The sequence below is a fragment of the Natator depressus genome, chromosome 3 (genome assembly GCF_965152275.1).
Source record: "Natator depressus isolate rNatDep1 chromosome 3, rNatDep2.hap1, whole genome shotgun sequence".
Lineage (NCBI taxonomy): Eukaryota > Metazoa > Chordata > Testudines > Cheloniidae > Natator > Natator depressus.
In genome coordinates, this window is record NC_134236.1 from 108,090,053 (window position 1) to 108,112,702 (window position 22,650).

Sequence of the window (22,650 nt, forward strand, 5' to 3'; positions counted from 1 at the left end):
TGCCATTTCTTCCCTCAGATGTTCTGGTAATGTCCCTTAGTTTACCGTTTTTCTAGTGCTGCCCATGTTATTTTAATAGTGGCAGCTCCCTCTACAAATGGCTAAATATATTCCTGCACTCTGCCACCCATTACTGAGCCTCTCTAGCAGACTGCTGAAGTTGCTATGATGCGCTCATGGAAAAATACAATTGTGTCTTTTGCCAAAATACATTTCATGAAATTGCTTAATGGATTATAAGAGAATGGGCTGACTGATCAGTAATGCAGGGGCAAGGAAGCAGAACATTGAATCCCCTTCATGACAGGACCAATTTACAACATAAGCTGAAGATTTCTGATGGCAAATTGTTGCAATTTGATACATAGGTGAAAGTAATGCAGAACAGGATGAGACACATGCCCGGACACCACTATGTTCAATATAAACATGGATAGACAGAAAGTCAGCATGAATTCAAAAAGATGTTATATAGCCATTATATATGCTTTACTAATTTTGTTTAGAAACACAATGGGAAAAGTTTATGGAATGCAAATGTATGTAGAAAAATAGATATTTGCTATATATATTATATAGCAGTCTCTCTCGTAACTTGTAGAAAACAACTTCAAATGACAAATATAATTCACAGAATATTTTATTGAGGAGATAATCTTATATTGTGGAAGAATTAACACAGTATTCTCTCTTTTTATAGGTTTCAGAGTAGCAGCCATGTTAGTCTGTATTCGCAAAAAGAAAAGGAGTACTAGTGGCACCTTAGAGACTAACCAATTTATTTGAGCATAAGCTTTCGTGAGCTACACGATGAAGTGAGCTGTAGCTCACAAAAGCTTATGCTCAATTAAATTGGTTAGTCTCTAAGGTGCCACTAGTACTCCTTTTCTTTTCTCTTTTTATACTCTCCTCAGAAGCATTGTATAAACCACTTGGCCAAAAAACCTGCTGGACTAGTTCCAAGATGCATCCACCAAAATGTAAGTATAATTATTCTTTCATCATTGTATTCCAATTCATTCAAAATCAGTCATGAGAGATTAAAAGAAGAGCTGTCATCTGACTAATATAGGGGGCCCCGACCCTGCAAACACTTATGCATGTGCATAACTTCACAGATTTGACTAGTCCTGCTGGCTTCAATGGGGCTTCTCACATGTTTAAAGCTGTTCATGCACACAGACCATTACAGGATCAGGGACATAATGCTTAATACTGCAAATATATCTCACCATTTTAGATTTGCTTCATTAAAACAGTAGACTAATTAGGTCCCACTTTTCTAAAAATATGTCCTGAGAGCTTAGTAATAGGATAGAAATGGTGATGTTTTCTTAAGCACATTGTCACAGCAAGTTATTTGTTTATGCCTCGATTCTGCAAGGTACTGAGCACTGTGGCCCCAATACAGTAAATCATTTAAGCACATACTTAAATTTAAGCATATACATAGACCCATTCAAGTCAATGGTACTTTATTATTATTCAGGCTGTAGATTAATTGCAATTAACTCACGCAATTAACAAAAAATTAATTGTGATTTAATTGCAGTTTTAATCGCATTGTTAAACAATGGAATACCAATTGAAGTTTATTAAATATTTTGGGTTTTTCTACATTTTTAAATACATTGATTTCAATTACAACACAGAACACAAAGTGTACACTGCTCACTTTACATTATTATTTTTATTACAAATATTTTCACTGTAAAAATGATAAACAAAAGAAACAGTATTTTTCAATTCACCTCATACAAGTATTGTAGTGCAATCTCTTTATCGTGAAAGTGCAATACAAATGTAGATTTTTTTGTTTTTTAACTTCACTCAAAAACAGAACAATGCAAAACTTTAGAGCCTACAAGTGCACTCAGTCCTACCTCTCGTTCAGCCAATCGCTAAGACAAACAGTTTGTTTCTGTTTACAGGAGATAATGCTGCCTGCTTCTTATTTACAGTGTCACCAGAAAATGAGAACAGGCATTCACATGGGACTTTTGTAGCCAGCATTGCAAGATATTTATATGCCAGATATGCTAAATATTTGTATGCCCCTTCATACTTGAACTACCATCCAGAGGGCATGCTTCCATGCTGATGACACTCGTTTAAAAAAAAAAAGGCATTAATTAAATTTGTGACTGAACTCCTTAAGGGAGAATTGTAAGTCTCCGGCTCTATTTTACCTGGATTCTGCCATATATTTCACGTTATAGTAGTCTCGGATGATGACTCAGCACATGTTCATTTTAAGAACACTTTGGCTGCAGATTGACCAAATGCAATGAAAGTACCAATGTCAGATTTCTAAAGATATAGCTACAGCACTCAACTCAATGTTTAAGAATCTGAAGTGCCTTCCAAAATCTGAGAGGGACGAGGTGTGGAGCATGTTTTCAGAAGTCTTAAAAGAGCAACACTCCAATGCGGAAACTACAGAATCCGAACCACCAATAAAGAAAATCAGCCTTCTGCTGGTGGCATCTGACTCAGATGATGAAAATGAACAGGTGTTGGTCCACGCTGCTTTGGATTGTTATCGAGCAGAACACATCAGCATGAACGCATGTCGTCTGGAATGGTGGTTGAAGCATGAAGGGACATATGAATCTTTAGCTCATCTGGCATGTAAATATCTTGTGATGCCGGCTACAACAATGCCATTAGAACTGTTCTCACTTCCAGGTGACATTGTGAATGAGAAGTGGGCAGCATTATCTCCTGAAAATGTAAACACACTTGTTTGTCTGAGTGACTGGCTGAACAAGAAATAGGGCTGAGTGGACTTGTAGCCTCTAAAGTTTTACACTGTTTTAATTTTGAATGCAGTTATTTTTGTACATAATTCTACATTTGCAAATTCAACTTTAATGATAAAGAAATTGCACTACAGTATTTGTATTAGGTGAATTGAAAAACACTGTTTCTTTTGTTTTTTACAGTGCAAATATTTTAATGAAAAATATATATGGAGTGAACACTGTACACTTTGTATTCTGTGTTATAATTGAAATCAATATATTTGAAAATGTGGAAAACATCCAAAAATATTTAAATAAATGGTAGTCTATTATTTAACAGTGCCATTAATCACATGATTAATCACAATTAATTTTTTTATTGCGTGATTAATCGCAATTAATTTTTTTAATTGCTTGACAGCCCTAATATTATGCATGAGCTTGAAGCCAAGCCTGTGCTTAAGTGTTTTTACTGGATTACGACCAGAATGTTCAGAATTGAGCCCTTAATTAGTCAGTTAGGAGAAATACACTTTCAGGTGCTATTGTTAGTATTTCAAAGGCATATTTCTTTAGAACCAGTCAAAACATGTTTTAGAAAACTTGGTGGCAGGAGAGGGTAACTTATTGGGCAACTCAAAGATAGTATAGTATATAAGCAAGTTTCAGGTCCAAGATATAGTGACAGGGTAACAGAGTATCTTCAGAGAGAGAGCGAGTTTTCTGGATTTTGTTTGGTTTGTCAGTCATTTCTCTTTTAAATTAGTTTGTTGGTTTCAGGATTGCTTGTCACACCTTCTGCTTGCTGATGATAGGCAAGACATCAGCACACTGTAATCACAGCACACAACAAGCAGTGAATATTGAACCAAATGTCCTGGTTTCAGGTTTCATAACCCATTAATATATGGCAAACCAGAGGGGGTTGTTGGGTTCCTTAATTCATGTCCATCTGCTACATGTGTAAAGACAACAGCTGTAGTGAATTGTTTCAAAAAAATCCTTTGGATTAGCAAGAGAAGAGAGAGGAAAAAGCTAAAACCATCAATTTATAATAAACTTTATTCCCTTTGGCATCTTTCATGCAAGTGTCTGAGACTCTTGTCTGACTTAATATATTCACAGAATTATAACATAATTACAGAATTGGGGCCTAATCCTGCAAAGTGCTGCTGAGCCTTCTGCAGTCTACTGACTTCACTGGGAATTGAGAGTACTCTGCACCTTGAAGGATTGGCCAGTAGGAGGTAGGATTTTCCAATGACTGGAGTAAATGACAAGGACACAGGAGTTATGGGGTCTCCTCCCAGCTCTGCTGCTGTGTCCATGGGTGTCTTGGGAGTCACTTAATCTCCCTTCACTTGCCCCATTTCAAAAAGGGAGTAAAATGACATTTACCTGCCATTACCTCACAGGAGTGCTGTCGGGATTAATTAATTAGTATTTGTAAAGCACTCTGTGATCCTTATGTGCAAGTGGATGTAGGAGTGCAAAATGCTATTGTATTTCTCCTATTTGTTTTGGGAATATTGAGACGATATTATAGATGATTATTCCTACCCCCAACCTGTCAAGAAAAGGGAAAAAAAAACTAATATGGATAGATTAAAAAAAATACATTAAGTGGCTCATGTTAGAGATCCATACAAATCTAACACACAGTATCTCAGCAATATAAGCCAAAACCATGAAACAGACATCTGTTACCTAAGATATCCTAATACATGAATGTGTTTGCCTAATTGTTCATGCATGTATGAACTTTCCTTTCTCATACTGATTTCTCAGCAGACTGGAATATATACATTTTCCTGTTCCATCACATGTCTCTCTCTTGTACAGTGATGTAAGTAGAGGTACTGTGCCAAATCCTCAACCACAAACAAAAGCTTTAAAGCTGGCCTAGGTGGCCTAGTGGGGATTCCCAAGGTGTAGTGGAATCCCCAGGTGCTGCACAACTTTCATAGCCAGCTCTCCACTACCCTCAGAAATAATACACTACTCTGATTATCCTGACTGCTGAACTCACCCCCATGAGACCACCTGTGAAAGGTTTGGTTTAAGTTACTTTCCTGGCATCACACAGGATCTCTGTGGCAGAGGAAGGAATCCAATTATCCTGTGTATGCACAAGGGGGATGAACTAACCCCATTCTCCACACAACTCTTTTCTTTATTTTCCACATCTCCCCACTTGCCAGAATTTCCCTGAGTAACCAACCGTAGTTTGACTCCCTCCAGAATCCAATACTCCTAACATTTGAGAGTAACATAACATATTTTCTCCTTAAACTGCGGCAAACACAGCCAAAAAAGTGCTCCCTTACCATGTGTCTGTCCATCCACACTCAGTACATCCTTCTACTGTGGATCAACTCTGATCACTTCACAGGGATAAGAGTTTACTACCCAGCACTACAAATGACTTTTTTTTTAAAGTGACACAATTGGAGGAGGAGGAGCCACAGGAGCCAGAGGAGCCACAGTCCGTACTCATTCCTGCCTGCCCCACCTGCTTCCGCTCTTCCTAAGAAGTTCAGCTGGGTCCAACTGCGGAATCCTCACCAACTTGACATCACAAAGGGACTGAAGGTTTCCTGGGCAACCAGTTATCTTACAATGGGACAGCTTCAGGGGCCTGGCCTGAGGCAACCAGCCCCTTTGATAGTCAATTCACTCCTGAATCCTTTTGGGTTTCCTGGATTCAAGAGCCACCCATAGCTGGAGGTTTGTTAGGGGGCATTTAGGGGAAACCCCGGTAAAAGTGGTTTTAACCCAAATCAGACCTATAGCATTCCTTTGCCTTCCGGTAAAAAGGTCTTTTCCACCACTCCACCTAAAACACAGAGCCTTTTCAGTATAACCCAGGCCTGCCCATAGCATCCCTGCTACTCCAAACCCTACTCCATTCCCAGCAATCTAGCTCTGCCAGTGCATCTTGGCAGTTTAATGTAGCAGTTAGAGCAGAAGACTGGGAGTCGGATAATCTGGGTTCCATTCCTGGCTCTATCACTTCTTGCCTTGTAACTTACCTCAGTTTCTCCATCTGTAAAGTGGGAAGGATAACGCTTACTATATCTATAGGTCATAGGGGTGTTGTGAAAAGTAGTTAGCATCTGTAAAATGCATTGAGATCCTTGGATAAGAGATGCTGTAGAACAATAAATGAACTAGTGTGTCTAGGTACTACTGCTGCTGTGTGTACTAAGCCCTCCACTGTTAACAGGGATGCTCATTTGGCTCCAGGGGTCCATGCTTCTTGAGTAAGAGCTGAGGTCTATCCTCACTGCAGCTGTGAGGTTCCAAATGGCCACAGTGTGCAGCCTATAGTGTTCAAAATCAAGCACTGAACATAAAGCAGGTTTAATATTCAACCCCCCTTCTAGGAACTCATCAACACCACAAACTAATCACTGTCATTCTCTCCCCGCTATCCAATGGCATCCCCCCTCCTATGTTCACATCCCACAGCGCAAGGAATGGTCCCCCCAGGGACTAAGGTGTCCTTGCTACTTTTGTCCTTCCCTGTGGGCAAGCTTCTCACTCTGCTCCTGCCAAACTAACTATCCTCCCTTTTCTGGGAAGCAACTTGGGGATGGGGAGGCAGGATTCACTCTCAAACCAGTTATGACTAATTCATTCAACCTGTTTTATCTGCCATCTTGTGTTACAGATGATACTGTGAGGTCATTTCACACCACTTCACTAGATAGAATATAAAAATCAAGCCTGACATACAAAAGTGGGTAGATGATTTTCTTCTGATTTGACGTGAATATGTCACCTTCTGGAGAGTGACCTGAATGGTCCCTTCCAAGATGCACTGAGGGCTTGAGCCAAAGCCCAGAGAAATCAGTGGGCATCTTTCCATTGATTTCAGCAAGCTTTGGATCAGACCCTAAGTCACTTGCATATACACTATGCAAAGTACTGCTCGAGTCATTGTTTGCAACACAAAGAGAGCTCTGTTATTGAAGCCTTATTAACTACTGTTGATTTAGGGGCATGATCGAAAGTCTATTGAAGTCAAAGGAAAGCTTTCTGTTGGTGTTCCTAGAAAGGCATCTCACTCGTGACTGCAGTTGATTTTAAGAGGCTGAGTTTGGCCTACATGACCTGGGACCTACCTATCTACCATCTGTATAAGAGAGAGTATGTATCTGGTAGGACATTCTCCATTAGGGCCCTGGGATTTTAGAATTTGTGCTCCACTTGGCTGCAAATCAGCTCAAATCTGTTAGACTTTGGGACATGCAACATGGCCCATCTTTTAACCTTTGTCTATGAGGAGATGGCTTTTGGATGGGCTGGGTAGTGGTGATATGGGACTCTGGTGGGGACTGTGTGATTCAAGGCCAGAAGGGACCATTGCAATCATCTAGTCTGGCCTGTATAACACAAGCCATAAAACTTCCCAAAATAGCATGGAGAGGTTAATTCATTGTTGTTGTAGTTATGTTCTTGTGGAGTTGGACTGGATCTTGGAGTAACTGAGAGGTCTTTTTATTTTCCCTTTGTTTTTAAGATTGTCAAGGGTACCCAGAGCATTGGAGGTGTGTCTTCCATTGTAGAGTAGGAATAATCTGAAGCAAAAAAAATTAATTAATTGTGCATACAGAGGAGAGAAGCTAGCAGAATACCCATGGGAGTACCCTGCACAGACTGGCAACTTGCAAGCCAACTTGATCTCTTTCTTTAGCAGAGGCAGCAGAGGGGGAAGGATCTCTTCCCCTGATTTCCCTCTGTCTGTCCTCCTCTGCTACCTTGAGATCCTGTGTGTCATGAGCCTGGCACACAGCTGGAGTGGCAGGGATGGAGTCTTCATCCAGAGTAAATTCTGGACTTTTGTCATAAGATTCTCATCATGGAATCATGACTTCCTTCAGTGGGAGGGAGTGTGGCTTAATGGATAGTGTTCATCATAAAGATCAGCTTTATGATGAACAACAATGCGGTGAGACCTCTGAATAAGCCAGGTTAAAGCCCAACAGCCTGTGCATCTGAGACAAGCTAGTCTGGTGCTTGATAAATGAGGAAAAAAAGACAGGCAGAGAGACTTATCAAAGAGAGCTCAATTAGAAGCATTTGTACTCACTGTATCACATGTTGATCTATACAGGCTATTGATTCTGCTGATATGGAGAGGTCCTCTCATCAAAATATGATTACAGTATATACAAAACAACTATGTTAAAAGAACACTCAAGTGCTTTGAACATATCCTATCCACACCCTGGCATTCTATGCCCACCGCCTACAGGCTTCTGTCACCTATCCCCAATGCTGTCCCCATTGGCTCCTGCAACCACCTCCTCAACCCATATTTTACATTCCAGTGTGGGTGCTCCTTCCTTCTCCCTGTGCTTCTCATGGCCTGGACACAAACAAGGGGAGCTTTTAGAGCTTTTAGGAGAAACAGCCTCCTTTTCTCAGTTCCTGTGCCTGGCACTACAGTGACCACTGTCAGACAGCAGTCCAAGGAAAGTTCTAGTCAATGCCTACAGCCCGCGGATGGAGTATGCCCATTATAGGCTTTAGAGAATGTAGCTGCCAAACTAACAAATCTCTACTAAGCATGTGTGAACTGAGATTTTTTCAGAGGCTTATAACTTGGCCAAATTTGGGAGGATTATCACTGGGACAGTAAAAGGCATATCCTTGACCCACAGGCCAATGCCCACACCCATAGCCAAATTTCAAGAGCTTGCTCCAATGTTTGGAGGCACTAGAATGTCCCAAAGAAAAGGTGACTGGAATATTTTAACATGGGGAAAACAATGGTATTACCAGCTCCACCTGTAATAATAAATATGGAAGATTTCCTGTAGATCCTACTTTCAGCCAAGACAGAAATGCCATGCAACAGCTCCTCAGGTGGTATTGCAGTATTTCCACTTACAGTCCCAGCCAAAAGCAGGAAATACAGTAACCCGTGGAAGTGTAAGGGAATAAAATTGATCAAGCCTTAATGGCATTTTGGGCAAAACACTATTGGTTGTTTTATCTATAATAGTTAACCTGCCCTTTATTAACACAACTTTGAAAAGAGAACACCTGTAAATTCATGTGTTTAATCAAAGGATCCATAAATGCAATAAAAATGTTTTGTGAGGTGAACTTTCAACAACAAAAAATTACAGTGAGTATGTAAGGGCTACAGAATGCAGATATACTGGTAGTCTGAAATAGGGGGTGCAGTTTAAGTGTATATGAATATCAGTGCTTTGATGGGCTTTGTCAAGGAGGTTACTGAATCCATACAGGTTTGCCTTAAATGTGCACAGAAAACAGCAGTTTCCTGCACAGCTGGATCTTTACTACTGTATCGTCATTTAGGAGATTCCCTGTTACAAAAAGCCTTACAATGATGCTTCTTTGTGGGCCTGTCAGATCCTATATAACATTAAATTAATTTGAATTTAAAATAATATCCATAGTAAATTCCTTCTAAACGGCATTATTTCTTTCAGATTCTCAAATAAGTATCTATAGCCATGATTAATGCAGTTAATTTACCTATTTTTATTGAACAATTGTACCCATCTAGCATGATTCACAAATAACTTGGGGGAGAGGAAAAAGACATAGCAACACAGCCTATGCATTCACATCTTCTTGTTAAGTAAGATCAACATAGTGTCAAAAAGAACGAGGAGTACCTGTGGCACCTTAGAGACTAACACATTTATTTGAGCATAAGCTTTCATGGGCAAAAGCCCACTTCATCAGATGTATGCAGTGGAAAATACAGTAGGAAGATATGTATATACAGAGAACATGAAAAAATGGGGGTTGCCATACCAACTGTAACGAGACTAATCAATTACGGTGGGCTATATCAGCAGAAGAAAAAAAAACTTCTGTAGTGATAATCAGGTTGGCCCATTTCAAACAGTTGACAAGAAGGTGTGAGAAATAGTAGGGGGAAAATTAGCATGGGGAAATAGTTTTTAGTTTGTGTAATGACTCATCCACTCCCAGTCTTTATTCAAGCCTAATTTAATGGGGTCCAGTTTACAAATTAATTCCAGTTCTGCAGTTTCTCGTTGGAGTCTGTTTTTGAAGATTTTTGTTGAATAATTGTGACTTTTAGGTCTGTAATTGAGTGTCCTGGGAGGTTAAAGTGTTCTCCAGTTTTTGAATGTTATAATTCTTGAGTCTGATTTGTGTCCATTTATTCTTTTGCGTAGAGACTGTCTGGTTTGGCCAATGTACATGGCAGAGGGGCATTGCTGGCACACAATGGCATATATCACATTGGTAGACGTGCAGGTGAGCGAGCCTCTGATAAAAAAATCTCTGAGGAGAGAAAATAAATAAAAGGAGAGATGACTTAGGTCAGTGTCAGGTTGCATTGCAAAAAGAAATATGGGGAACTGTATTTGACATTTTAGGGGACTGGTAATAGAATACAGAGTGTTTCACACTTTCTCCAGTATACAGGAACCTAAAAGTTTCGAGATTCCAGCCTCCATGAGCAGGAATAGCAACAAGCCAGACTTAATTTGAGGCAACGGGGTTTAGAAACAAAATTAAAATCAGAGGTAGGCCTGACCAGCCCTGAACTTTTAGATTGTGGAGAAGAAGGAGAGGTTTGAAATCAAATCCCTGACCAAATCAAAATTTCTCAATTATGGGCCCTGGATCCAACCCCTCCTGAACTGTGGGGTGTTTGAAATCAAGATTCAGACTGGATTTTGATCAGGTTCATTTCTCCTTATAATGATCCAGATGGTTCGCCCACAGGTGGCCCATGCTGCCTTCATATCTGACCCCAATGGAGGCTCAGGCTAGACTTAATTACCTTCAAGAAGGTGTTGTTTTTTCAGCTCTTCCTTAGAGACTTATTAAATTGGGACATTGTTCCTTTAAATATAAAAAACAGATCTACTTAGTGATTCCTTACAATTCAGTCATCCATGACCAAATGTTTTGCTGAAAGTAGGAACAGTTAATGACTTATTGTTATGTGGATACTGATCTTCTAGAACAGTGATACTCAGGCCTCAATGGTTCAGGAGCCAAATTAGTGATCAACATTACCCAAAAGAGTTACATTGTGTAACTGCATTGTTTCACTTACTATAGTACTATACATTCATATTTAAAGAGTATGACAGGGCAAATATTTTATGTAATATAATTCTCACAGCAAAATGACTGACCAAGTATTATTGTTTTATCAACTACAATTGGTTAATATAGCAAAACCATCCTGATTGGTTAATAACTTTGATTAATAATTAAATCACAGTGTTTTAATATGTTCTGCAAAGAGCCACAGGAGACACATTAAGGAGCCCCTTGTGATTCGAAAGCCTCAGTCTGGATATCACTGCTCTAGGAAGTAGGACTGAGCCCAGCAACTTGTTTTTCCACTGGCATTGTCAGATAAAATCTTCTTTTGGTTAATGTTGGTTAGAGTGACTATCCTGCATTTTAATGTTCTGTGTCCTGTAGCCACAGGGGGTGGAATTTTCAAGAGCACTTGGCATTGACCCAATCTGCTTTCTTTGAAGTTAATGAGAGTTTCGCCATTGTGTTCAATGGGAAGAGTGTTAGGCCGGCTCTGAGTGCTTTTGAAAACCACAGGCAAATGGGCTAATTTAATCGATGAAGGGTATACTTTCAAGCCATAATTTAGGTAATCTATCTAGTGATTATAGATGTATGATTTGGTACCACAAATAAAAGCCTTGTGGGTGCCAGTACTTAAAAATAAGATTTGTGGTGTGCTCTTCTTCCAGTGTCCTTTTTCTTTTGTGAAATGCAGGTGGTCAACCTATTGCCATTCTGGGCAGCAATCAAACCTTTAGTCAAGGACTGAATGACTTTATTTCAGAGCTTAATCACTATTTATAATAATCCAAACTCTACTCTTTTCTCTGGCTGAGCTGTCTGGCATTCTGCACCCCAAAGAGAGGATTACTTCCTGATTGGAGCAGGCTGTAACATCCTTGGCTGCATAGCCCTGAGGGCACATTGAACATTTAAAGGCCAGTTACTGTGGAAGCTATTTTCTACTGGATGATGCTCATATTTTGAGTATGTTCTTTTGAACTCCTACAACTCTGTTCACCACTTGATCAAATCTAGACCCTTATTGATTTCCCCTGGGCACCTTTCAAATTTATGAAGTCCATCTAATAGAATATAGCACTTTCAAGCTCACTGATATTCTAGGAAAATGTTAGGACTTTTGAGGCCTCCAATCAGTGACCCATCAGGAGATTTTTATATTGTCTCACAGTTATTGAATCTGCTGGTCTGAGAAATTCTAATTGTTCCATTTCGTCACTGTAGTTATAGTAGAAGAAATAATAGTGAGCTGAGTCAGTGGTCAAAAAAGGGGATAAGGAGCCTCAGAGGCCTTATTCTCAATTCAGCTTTGCCACCGACACTTGGGCATCTTACTTAACTTGTTTGTGCCTCTGTTTCCCCACCTATAAAGTAATACTTGTCACGTACCATCATACAACAAAGAGATATACAAGCACCGATTCCACCGACTGAGATTCCACCGATCACAAGGCAAGGGAACAGAGCACACTGACATGGTGGGACATACTCTTGGATGTCTCCCAGAGCTTTGAGGTTCTGCCCCTACCAGACCCACCTATCACTTCAGATGCCATCCTCAAGACAAAGTGCTCTCAGCATAAAACATTTTGTTCATGTCTGAACATAAGTCTAACATCAATTTTCTAGAGCTCTGGGCCATACAGCTGGCCTTTCTGTCCTGGGGCTACCTCTTGCAGGGTCATCATGACCTAGTCCAGTGTTTCCCAAACTTGGGATACCACTTGTGCAGGGAAAGCCCCTGGTGGGCCGGGCCCGTTTGTTTACCTGCCACGTCCACAGGTTCGGCCGATCATGGCTCCCACTGGCCATGGTTCGCTGTGCCCTGCTAATGGGGGATGCAGGAAGTGGTGCGGGCTGAGGGACATACTGGCCACCGCTTCCTGCAGCCCCCATTGGCCAGGCACAGCGAACCGCAGCCAGTGGGAGCCGCAATCAGCCGAACCTGTGGACGCGGCAGGTAAACAAACTGGCGGGGCCTACCAGGGGCTTTCCCTGCACAAGCGGTGTCCCAAGTTTGGGAAACACTGATCTAGTCAAAAGTGACAATTGGACGGATGTAAACAGATATGTGTGACGGGAGGGAGAGGGGAAGGAGTATTAACAAGAAACTACCTCAGTGGGGGCAGGCTGTCCTCCTGCTTTATTAAGGCTGTATACCTTTAAAGAAAGGAGAATATAGTTGCAGACTAGCTTAGTTGCTGCCAGCTCCAGCCAGACATATGGAGCCTCTGTCCTTTGGTGTTCAGACACGGCTATCACCAGAGCGCCTCCCCCTTCCACTGAATGCTTTACCCAACGTCAATACCAGTTCTCACTTCAGTAGTTCTCCTGACTCTGTTTCCTGAGTCAGTTTCCTCCCTGGAAAAGAAACTTAATTAATTGGATAATAAAAGGGCATGCCAGTTTTACCTTTTACGTACCCAGGCAATTCGCAGGGTCTAACCAAATTTGTTTGTAATGAGGGCTGCACCAAGGGAAAACAGCCTTCAGTCGTCAGTTATGTGCCAGGTTGAAGATTATATTTTGTTGGCAGAGGACCAGGCAGGTCACCCCATGCATACATTTGTAAAATGCCACTCAAATAAAAGTGCCCAGACACTTCATGTGCTCTGAGGGCTGAGGCCTCAACATTATGGATAGGCCAAGTGGCTCCAAAACAATAACGTTTTACATTAACACTGAAAAGATGTTAAAAATCCAATTGATTTTTTAACTACATAAGCTGTTTACTTTGTGTATTGCACTTATTTTGGGCTATAAAACCCCCAATTCATCTTCAGTTTCTAGTCATTTTAACTTTCTAGTTCTCATGTATTACCATAACGGTGCTGTGTTTTGGTTCACAGTTCAGGAGCAAAAAGAAAAGGAGTACTTGTGGCACCTTAGAGACTAACCAATTTATTTGAGCATGAGCTTTCGTGAGCTACAGCTCACTTCATCGGATGCTCACGAAAGCTCATGCTCAAATAAATTGGTTAGTCTCTAAGGTGCCACAAGTACTCCTTTTCTTTTTGCAAATACAGACTAACACGGCTGTTACTCTGAACCTGTCATTATGCAAGTTCAGGAGCAGGAATCAAATACAATATACCACGCCATAAAAGCAATGTATATAAATGGTTCTGTTTGTACTAGGTGAGCAATTCTGGCCCCATTGAAGTCAATGGCAACAGCTTCATGGGCTTTAATGGAGTCAGGATCTCACTTTAGGTGTTTACAAATATTTGCCCTAAAAAATCCCCTTTAAAACTATATCTATATCCAAATCTCTGATGGACATCAGGGCCACATGTTTCCTTTATATGGGTTTTTCCATTCTTGGTCAAGAAATATTGTTAGTTTCTTTTCATAATAGAAAGAGTTGGACATATTATTTAGCGGCATCATTTTATTGCCATTACTCCAGCAGAGAATTTGTTCATTCATTAGTTTCTAGACACCACCAAATCCCAGTTTTCAGAAGTGAACTCCTGGCTCTATTGAAGTCTATCTACTTATAAGGCCCCCCATCAACACAGTATCTGAGCTCGTCATAATTATCCTCATGGCCAGGGATCCTAGATTTCCATAATAAAAAATTAAATCCACATTTTCCCATAACTAAATTGAAATATGATAGCAGGAACCCCGCCGCCGAGGGCTGACAGCCCGAGCCCCACCATCCAGGGCTGAAGCATCAATTTCCTATATTCCTGCATGTGTGGTGGTGGCATGGGGTTCTACTGTATGTGTTTTTATTTTTTCACAAAATTTAAAAACTAAAGATTCCTCTGTAAAAATGCAAATTCCACGTTTTTCTGTGGCAAACTGATTTCTAGGATCCCTGCTCATAACACCTCTGTGAGGTAGGGAAGTGCTATTATACCCGCTTTACAGATAGCCTCTCTGTGGCTCAGTTCCCTAAGTGACTTGCCCAAGATGACACAGGACATGTGTGTCAGAGAAGGGAATTGAATTTGGATGTCTTAAGTCTTGGGCCAGTTCTTTAACCATTGGATCATCCTTCCTCTCTAAGTCAATTGGAGTTTTAATGCCCAGATCTTTTTGCTGTCTACACTTTACATTGCACTGAGAGGCACATAGGTCAAATTACCCAAATACAGTCTATAAGATGCTTTTATTTATGTATTAGCTTCTTTAAAAGGGAAAGACAAATGGGGTTTAAGATTCATTGCAAAGTAAGAAAACATTAAATCATTGCTCTTGATTTAAGTCTTCTAGGAATAGTTCCAGAGTGGTGGTTTTACTTGCTTCAATTGAAAGATTTATGTATATTTAAGTGGAAATAAATTAGGATGAAAATATTGCCTGATTCTTTGACTTATTTGTTTCCGAGCTATCGTGGCATTAGCTCAGGAGTGATTTTCTTCTTTTGAAATAGATTAGAGCATTTTAGACTAATCTCTCAAAACATTGCTACTAACACTCATTTACCATAAGTTAGAAACTCCTTACTTTCAGTGAAGACATTACAGGAGAAGAACTTTAACATAAATCTTTATTTTATCACTGAGGGAGTTTGTTTCATTTTAAAAAAAATCAAACAAATTGTGTGATTGTAAAGATTTGGTAAAAAGATGTGGGACGATGGGACTCTTAGGGTGTAAGAGATGAAAATAAAAAGAATACTTAAATGATGTTCAGTTATATCATGGAATTATGATGATGACAAGGTTCTCCTTCCCCCACTCCCTCCCCCCCGGGTCACTAGCATCTTTTTTCAAGAACTTGAGCCCAAATGATAATTCCATCCTGGACAAAAGGTAGACCCCTATATGCATGCAGCATCCCATTTAAATCAATGGAGCTCTGCGTGAACATAGAGGTCTATGCAAAAAAGAATTCATGCAGGATCAGTAACTAATGTCAGAACTGCCGCCATGTCCACTGAACCAGCAGAAGTTCAGAGAGTGAATGCAATATAACCCCACCAGGCAGCAGAAGCCAGCAATTCCTGTCCCTAGCTTAAGGGTCTGAAGGAGCAGCCCAAAAGAACGCTGCACAGCTTTACAGCACAATCTCACCTAGCCATGTTAGTACAATAGGCTGCAAGCCCTCTCTGTGGCCTTGCTTCTTTGTTTCTTGTACTTTATTTTCCACCGATCCAATTTTATGTTACATAGAATTTCCACTTTAAGCTAGCTGAACGAGCTACCATGATCTACCTTGCAAATTTTTGCAATGCCTTTTCCTGATTGTCTATCTTGGTGAACACACCTAGGAACTCTCCATTGTTGTGCGCAACGGCAAAGATGACCATGCTGGCAACAGGTACCAGCTGCAGTGCTATGTGAAAGCAAAGGTTCTGTGTCAGGCATATCATAAGGTCATAACATTCAATCTTCTGCTGAGCCATTGACCTGCTGCTTTCACAAAGAGCTGCATGACATACTTTGCAGAGACCTCACCACCACCACCCTTCAGACCACCGTGAATACCTCTGAGGACCTTGAGAAACAGATTGCTGCCATGAACAGCGAGGAGGAAGAGCGGGGACATATGACCAGGGGAGGTTCAGCTATGCCGCAATGCAGGACCTGTTTGAGACTCCACCACAGTCCAGTCAGTCCTAGCAGTCGAGCACAGGCAAGTCTGATGCAGGGGAAGGAAACCTGTGTAACTGTACGTCCTACTGTGATGGCACCCCCAACTTAGTAGTGACTTTTCATTAATTTACTCCTTCTAAAAGATATAGGAGCACAACAAAGAGAGGTAGAGTTGTTATCTGCCTTTCAGTCCCCTGTAGAGTAAGGTGGCTGTGTGGGGACAGGCAAAGCAGTTTGTTTATGTACACAGGGATGTCCCTTAAATCCTCCCAAGAGATCACAATGAAACTTCCATAGAGGTACACTCTGTAACCCTGTCCTGAAAGTTTCTAGGGATGGCAGCCTTATTTCTTTCTCTGCGGTAGGACACTTTCCCATGCCAATCAGCAGGAACCATTACAGTAAACAGGCTACTGGCACACAGGTCTGGGCAGCCTCAGGATGCCAGCAGCAGCGCTATTTTTTGTGCCTTTGTTCCCCTCAGGAATGAGATATCAGCTAGAGCCACCGCCTATGGAAAATGTCAGTTTAGGGCAATGACACTTAATACTGGCATCAGTTTCATGCAACCAAACAATTCCCTCCTTATCTCCCTCACCCCTGGCAGGCCATACGCACCATGGCTTGCGCTGTAAGTGCTGTGCACAAGCACTCCAAAGCAGAGGTGTCAATAAGCAAGGAAAGGGAGTTTTGAACCTTAATTTTCTGCTTTCCATTGTGACTATACTGACAATGGTACCTCTGTGTGTTTTATCTGCAGCTGCTGCCATTGTGGCTTTGAGGGGTTTCCTCTCCACACCCATGGAAGATCTGAGCCAGATGAGGAGAAAGATGATGATTTGGGATGACATGTTCAGCAAGACCCTGTATGCCAGTGCTGCATTGGACCATGAGCAGAGGGCCTGGAAGGTGAATATTTTGTATGGAGAAGGAAAGAGTGGACAACAGGAAAAAGGGCCAGGAGACCCAACAGGAAAAGGAGAGGGTGATGCATCAGAAAATTTTGATTTAATACAAAATTGTTTTAGGTGGATGATCCCCTCTGCTGTTCACTCATCCTGCTGCTGTCATTTTTAAGAGCAGGGACAGAGAAGGCAGATAGCAATTATCAGAGCAGCTGCAACAAGTAGTAGTACAGGGCAACAAGTCAATGAGGGAAGAGGTATGTTTAGAGAGGAAGGACCTGTAGACACAACTAGGTCAAGTCCTAAAGCATCAAAGTATGGTTGGGGCTGCAAAACAGCAATGAAAAAGGAAAACATTTTTAAATGAAGTATTGAAGTCCCATGACAGCTAGCTGCAGTTTTTAGCTATAGGGAAAACTTTGTCAAAAGTGTCTAAGTGATTTAGGAGCCTAAGTCCCATTGACTTTCAATGAGCATGTCCAGCTTTGTTCAGCTGGCTTCATCTTGTCAGGCGGACTCAGATGTTACAATCTTGTCCCACGCTAGCACTTTTAGAAGTTAGGTACCTCTCAATCCTTTCCCTAAACAAGTGTTCTCAGTTTGAGTGTTAAGCACACCAGGGGATGTGCCATCGCCTCTCCACTTCAGGCTGAGTGCTGAACATGTGCACCAACTATTAATTGCAAAGATTGTTCTCCCTCTTTGGGATTCAAATTATTAAATACTTTTTAATTCTTGTTCTTCATTCACAGCCCTTCACTGTGCCCTACTAATTGCCCACATCACGGATCGTGTGGCTCTCTGGCACTGCACCCACATGTCTCTCCAGAGGGGAAGCAAGGAAAGTCAGACACTCACTATGAAATAACTTTTAAAACATATGGAATAAATCCACTCTGAGTGTTCTCTCCTCTCTCTGCTCTTCCATTGCTATTCCTGCAGCTGATCCTCGAGCCAATATCAGACAATGACCAACTGGGATTGTAACTGTTGCTTCTCTATATTAGCTGCTAAACTCCTGTTGCCCACCTTCTTTTTGCCTCCTGTCATTTGTTCAATGACTGCCTTCAGAGGTAAAAGGAATAAATACATTCTCATCTCAAGTCCTCTTCTCTTAATATATCTCCATCATGTATGTGGCATCTTGTCTGACTTCAGGAGCAGGTGGTGTAATGCTGAGATCATCCTGTGTTTCAGAAAGAAAGGAAGAAAACTATTTCAATTTTCTTCTCTGCTCTGCCTGTTCTTGTGATGTTGCTGGTGGTGTGCATGTTCTACACTCTCGTTGTCTGCCCTGTCCATGGACTCTTACATTGATTCATCTCTTCTAACTATTCCATTTTCTGCCTCTGCTTTTGTGGCTGGCCTATCCTAGTCTTCTTGTTACTAGCTCATGGGGGGTATGGACATAAGCCTTAATTGTGTGTCCTGAAGGCTGCCAAACATGATCTGTGGTCAACTGCAGGCAGAGAGTTCTACAGAGCTGATTACCCTCTACTGAGAACAGAAAGTTATTCCTAGGACTGACTAATGACGGCATCAAAGCTGAGCTCAGCCATCTGAATGGGACATAGGAATGAGGGGTGATTTCTCAAGGAGCTCAGTCCACAGATGTTCAGTTAAGCAGAGAAAGCTTATAAAGCTTACTGGAGTTTTACTATCAGGAAAACTGCCAGTTTAATCATTTGCTAATGAGTACTAAAAAGACAAAAAAATGAAAAACGAAAATAAATGAACTACAAATCACTAGAGGCACTAGTACACACTGAGTCATTGATGATTGTCAGAAGCAGAATGTGTGGGTGGTGGGGGGTTTTAAATGAAAGGCTATAATTTTGTCATACTATCAACAAACAAAAGTAATGGAATACTTTAATAAGACCATTTGACCAGCAACACAAATTCAAAACCCATACTCAGTGCAAACCACTTACAGTACAAACTATACATCTAGTTTTATTCACTACTTATAACAGTGGCATTGAGTTTATTGTGATATGTCTGTGTGATGAAGTGGAGAAACCGCCCACAGGCGCAGAAGGGGTTAAAGAGAGCCTTTGTGCCCAGATAGCCCCACCCATTATACTTGCCATACAATGCCAGGCCTGGAGAGGAAAGAAAAGGAGAGAACCTGGCTCAGTTTGGGGCTGACTGGCGAAGAGTAGTGTTGCCAACCCTCCAGGATTGGCCTGGAGTCTCCCAGAATTGGCATTGATCTCCTGGTGACTCCTGAAAGCAATTCAGGACATTTTAAGAGGCTATTTTAAGAAAATGACATATTGTCATGTTGGGGAAAAAAATCTCCTGAAATAGCTTCAGTCAGAGTTGGCAACCCCAGCCAAGAGATAGGAGCTAGCTGCCTCCCTGTCTGAGAGGAAGGATCACTAGCCTTCCACCCAAGGCAGCTACCAGGAAATAAGTGCTGTCTCCCTGACCAAATGAGACTGTGGAAGAGATTTAGGAGCACCTGGCCTCAGAGATTACTGGATGACTGCAGCACAGAGACCTTGTGGTCTTCTGGCCCTGCCAAACTTACGGCCACCCCACCTGATGGAACCTGGGACTACAGCAGGATGCCCCCAAGGTCCATGAGGGGGTGCTAATAGCAACAAGCCACCATAGTGACTTGAACTATAGGGCCCACACCCCAAACTGAAGGGACAGTGGTAGGAAGTAGCCCAGGGCAGTGGACATGGATTCCCTGCTGGGAGATTCCCTGTTCAGGGGTTGACTCACACAGGACCCTGTACTGGGACCCAGTGGAGCAGGAGGGCCCAGGTATCCCTACCACACTGCCTTAAAGACTGAGGCACCTTGACCAGAGAAGCAAGGGGCTGGAAGTCAAGCATTCCAACCATTAGGCCACCCAAACCTCCAAGCTCCCTGTTAGTCTGATTTGGAAAATACCTGTCTATAGACATGGCCATCATAAGAGGATTGCATGATGTACTTACATTCTGTGTACTCAAGGTCATAGAGTGAAGATAAAGAAAGAAAAAATAATCTAAACACTGTATTACATCACAGTATCATACTGATACAACACTAAAGTTCACAATTTCTCTTCTGTCCATTTGAGGTATGTCTATAGGGATCATTATTTTTAAATGGCTTTTATAAGAAAAGAGACAAAATAGAAAGATAACCCACAAAGAGTGGGTTAATGCAAAAAAAATGGCTAAGGTGGTAAAAGACTGTATTGTAGTAACATTATGTTTGTTAAAGGAATTAGTATTAGTCAAACAACTAAATTCAAATAATCCCTAAACATTCAAAGTAAACTTCAGTCAAATCTAGTGTAATTTGCCTTCTTATGGGTGGAAATCACATGAAATAACTTGGTTCCAGCCTGACACCATACACTGGCCCAAGTTCAATCAAGACTGGGTGCCAGATGGCTTGAAGCAGCTTAAAATTCACAGAAAAAATAACCCAGTTTTGCTGAGATAGTCACACATTTCGATGAGCCTTTTCACAAGCCTGGCTTCAAGCTTATGTCAAAACACCAAGCCTGTTTGGGAGTTGTTTGATTGATTTCTGCAGGGCTGTAGTGTTAAATAACTGTAATAACCTTTACAATACAATACTCCAAGTACAGTAGTTCTTTTCTTATCCTTATGCAGTTCTTCATTCCAGTGATGAGGAAATAGCACAACAGTCAGCTTTAGATTTAATATATAATTAGTTTTTAGAAAATAGTTCTCCAGACATTCTTGCAATCTTAATAAATGCATCTACTCAAATAAAATGTAGATTTCTCTGTAACACCAATAAATTAATGATTTTCACAGCTCAGAAATATCTACTTTTGTTTATTGGGATATCAAATCTTCAAGACCAAGCAGTGAACAAGACTCAGAACAGTAGCAATTAGGCCTCATACATTTCTAAATAACTTTCCACGCAATTCAGAACCTTAATGTACCTATCCTGTCTTTCAAATGCAAATAAAGATATGTATGCATTGAAGTACTGCTTTCAACCTGCCACAGTTAGAAGATGACTGCCTTCAATAGATTGTGACTTGTTCCCAACCCACAAAAATGTGTCTGTTATAAATATTTGGATAATAAATGACACAAGCGCCTTCTCTCAAAATACTCACTAAAGGAAAATCTATTCAGTTATTCAACCAAACTCAAAATGTGTGAAATTTATATAGAAACTTTCATCCAGTACAATTCCAAAGTTCTTTTCAACTTAGATACAGATTCACTTCACTGAAAAGCAGTGATCTCTAAGGCTTTTTAATAGTTCTCAAGAGCACAAAACCAGCTGTTTGTGACTGGAATTGAAGAAAAATACCGTGTGCAGTTGAAGCTAGAGGGGTAGATGTCTGTAGCATAGCATAAACAACAAGTATATGGCTAGGATACCACTGCTAACACCTCTAATGAAAAGTAGCGTGGGATCGTTAATACAGGTAACTATTTAGTGGGATCTCAAAAGTACTAGTATGTCTCACCTGAAAGATTTTAGAAATAGCTCTCAGTTTGTAAATTTGTTAAACTTATACTCACAAGTCACGTTTTCATACACTTTTAAACCTTGCTATGATTCCAGTGTTATAAAAGTAGGGACAACTGTAATAGTTTATCTTAGTAAAAGCTAGATAACTTTGTAATGATATGGAGCTATAAGAGCATTTATGCACAAGAGCCATTGTAACTAAACAATGTTCTAAGACATTTACTGAGATTAAAAAAAAAAAAGAGTAATTCACTTTGATGTTTGTTTTTGATCATCTAAAAATTATTGTTAATATTTGGTATATAAACTGAAAGATAAAAGACAAAACAAAAGCAGTTGGAGGGCAGAAGCAACAAAAAACCCTGCATAATGAGCATGCATGCAAACTTCATTCATTTAAAGGTAGAGCCTATTTAAATCCTGAAAAATATCACAATTACTTGAAGATAAATGCCTAGTTGTGATATTTCGTTACTACGTTGGCTTTCCGCATGTGACAAAAGAAAAACAAATAGTAATAGAGGGCCCAAAGGACACAATAGTTAATGACTAATGAGGGGTCACAAATGTTTTCTGTATTTATATCTATACTGAATGTGTTCAAGAGTTCTGTAAATATATTTATATATATATAAGAGCAGTGGCAAACAACATATCTGAGAACAAGGGCAGAAGCTTGGCACAGCCAGATGAATGGGAGCGAACAGAAACAAAGGAAGATAATATACTTTAATTGAATGAGAATTCTGTTAACAATCTATAAGAAAATCAGTTTATTTTCAGGGGGCTTCAACTGATGCTAAAGATCTAATGCACCCTTAAAAATAAACAAGCTTACCAGAAACAAGTGGGGTGTGTGTGTGTGTGTGTGTGCGCGCTGCACAATGAAGGTGTACAGCTGTA

The 22,650-nt window shown here is 40.7% G+C and overlaps 1 long non-coding RNA gene across 2 annotated transcripts; it reads left to right on the forward strand.

Annotated features, from left to right (window-relative positions):
• The first annotated feature begins 870 nt into the window (after positions 1-870).
• Positions 871-18,300, forward strand: LOC141984032 (uncharacterized). Of its 2 annotated transcripts, XR_012638622.1 has the most exons (6): positions 871-980; positions 3,870-3,991; positions 5,184-5,336; positions 16,226-16,412; positions 17,133-17,281; positions 18,030-18,300. It is a non-coding gene; the product is annotated as an uncharacterized LOC141984032 (long non-coding RNA). The 2 variants fall into 2 exon arrangements; XR_012638623.1 differs by lacking the exons at positions 871-980; positions 3,870-3,991; positions 5,184-5,336 and adding an exon at positions 9,933-10,016.
• Positions 18,301-22,650: the final 4,350 nt, after the last annotated feature.